The following is a 2938-nucleotide window of genomic DNA, read 5'->3' on the forward strand; positions in this document are numbered from 1 at the left end:
CTTCGGTGTTTTGCGACTGCCATTCATCACACATTTTGTAACATTCAGTGTATTTAAATCGCAACATAAAATGTTAGTGACTTAAACCATTTTGATTATGTTGTACTGTGAAAATAGAAATTTAGAGGCTGCCATTTTGGTATAAAACACCGAATGAGACAAACTTGCTTCAGGAATTCCTCACTGGTGGCTGATGCAGAGGTGTCATTGCGGCATGAAGACTTCACCTTGGGTTCTCAGTTCTGTCTCTCCATCTTGATCTTCTTATTCACACTTCACATTCTTGATTTCAATTGGAGATACGGGTTTGTGATAATCCCGACTACCATCTCATTATAGTTCTGCATTTTCTTGGACTTCAGTTTGGGCTGGGACTCCAAGTGGTGAGATTGTTTTGATTTCCTGGTTCGTTTACTTTGGGATAGCACCTTCATTTCAGTTATTCATTTATTTTTTTAATTTACTTGTACCATTTGCCCTCTATGCTGTGAGCTGGTCAGATCCGGTCTGTACCTTCTCGCTGCTCTTTCTTATATTGGGCCCTAACCAGTGCTACCCTGGGTCTCCTGTCCTGACAATATCAGGACACTACACGTATAACACATTAGCTGTAAGCTGGTGAAGTGGTGAGGGGATGATTAGGGGGCCAGAATGACTAGGTCGTGGTGGGCAATTTACCCTGGACATCAGGATACACCCTGATCTTTACAAAGGATACCCAGGGAGTGACAGGACCTTGTTTTACATCTCACCATTTTTTTTTTATAGCACAGTGTCCCTGTCACTGCACTGGGATATTGGGAGCCACATTCAGACCACTGGGTGAGTGTCCCCTGCTGGTCTTCCAACAGCAACCCAAGCTTCTCCTAAATGGTGACCCATGCAAGTACTGGCAGGGCCTGAACATGCTGAGCAGCAGGTAGGTGACCTCTTCTCAAGTCTGATGTGCTTATGGCTGCTGGCTACTTGACTTGATGTTATTCTGGAGGAATTAAATGGATGAGATTGGTGAGCTTTGCTGGTCTGAATGGCCTGTTCTTGTCTAAATGTTTCTAATGTACAAGTCTGACCCATGCATGCACAATTCACAAACACAAGACAAGCACAACACAACATCAAAAAATGAGGAGAGACAACAACACTAATGTGGCACAATTGCCAACTTTGCTTTGCGGATTTTGGCCGACTTCATCATTCAACACCATTTTCTTGGTTTTTGTAAGTGTATGTTTGGATTGTGTATGTTTATTTATTTGGTGAGGAAACAAGTGCAACGTTCTAATGTATATATGAATGAAGAACCCAGAAATTCCTGGAATTGTTAAAAACCAAATTATATATATATATTGTATCTAACTTACAGCAATTCCCATTCACTCACCTTCAAAATGCTCTCCTTGAGATGCGACCGACGTACCCCAGCGTTGCTCCTATTCCTACAGACCTTTCCCATACTCCTCTTTTGTTGCCATCTCTAGAGCCTCTTGCATTTTTTCCTGGATTTCTTTCACAGTAGTAATTATTTAGTCTAAATTAATTCTGGGAACAACAAAGTAACAGGGACCAAGAACTTACAGATGCTTTGGATGAAAAGCAACAACCAACATTGTTTTTGGTCCAAAGCTCTTTGACTAACAACGTCGTTTATGCAGGTGTGCGGTTTTGGTGCAGCCCTTTGTCAGACCTTTTTTTTTTTTTTTTCCCCTTTCCTGATGCTTTCCCATAAACGCCTCACAATTCATCATAATGTCACTAAACTAACAGTCTGTTCATAAGGAGTGAACTTTTATGAACAAGCTCATCATTGTCTCATCTCTGCACAATTGTACAATCAATGCCAGAAATGCCCACTCGATCAACTCGGCAGACTGATTAACCAGACTGCAGGCATGTGATACCTAGTGCCCTATTCGATAACTACATCCTACAGCCGTGTTACTGGCAGATTCCAGGAAGTTTTGTGTCCCCAAGTATTTATTCATTCATTGATTGATTGATTTATAGGATTTGAGGATGGCCCACATGGGAAGAGAGAGGCTGGAGAAGTTTGGCTGCAATTGTCTTCAAGCTGATAATCCCAACCAGCTCTCAGAATGTGCCCGATTATGGGATTGCCTTTTGGTACTACAGACCCTCTAAGGTTGGTCTGGTGGTCGGTTCTTTGATTCCGTTTTGTTGGTTCAGATCGCATGCCTAGAACGGAAAGCTCAAAAGAACTCGCTACGCAGATTCGTTTTCAAGGTGTGTGACTGTACATTTATTAATGTGTCTTTTTCATCCCCACCCGCCCAGTGTTTTCCCTCACTTGTGGTTGGATATTTGCCAAGACTGAAGGTTTTTAAAGGTAAGTCAGGATTTAGAGGGAGTTGGGAGAAATTCTTGTAACTTTAGACCTGCTTCAAATGTGACCTTGGTCATAGCTACCACCATAGTGGTCATCTGAGGTCCTGTCCACTGCCACCAGACTACCAGACAGGTGGGCCTACGGTACTTTTAAAGACAACATGAAAATAGCAGGTTCGTGACCCATGTGTAAGCAGCATAATAGCAGCAGACAAGAGTGGGCCTAAGGAGTACTGCACAGTATGGCTCTTCAACCAGTCAAGGTACAGCTCAGGATGAGCATCTATAGAATCTAACATGATAATATAAAAAATAATTTTGTTTTATTTGTCCAATTCTCTCATTCTGTGCCCTATGACAATCCTGTTGTCATCCTGTATCGCAGGTGTCACATGCTTATTTTAACTCTGCATAAGATGGTCTTTAGAATTTCCATGAGCAGAGAAATAACAAGAAATATAACAAGAAATCGAGATTTCCGACAGCAGCACTGTAACCTCTTGAGCTGTTCACACACTGCAAGTCTAAAGTGACTTCCACATCCCTTCCCTACCATGCAATTGACTTTGAAGAGCCATTAGCCAAACAACAGTTA

Source organism: Polypterus senegalus, chromosome 16, assembly GCF_016835505.1.
Source record: "Polypterus senegalus isolate Bchr_013 chromosome 16, ASM1683550v1, whole genome shotgun sequence".
NCBI classification, from domain to species: Eukaryota; Metazoa; Chordata; class Cladistia; order Polypteriformes; family Polypteridae; genus Polypterus; species Polypterus senegalus.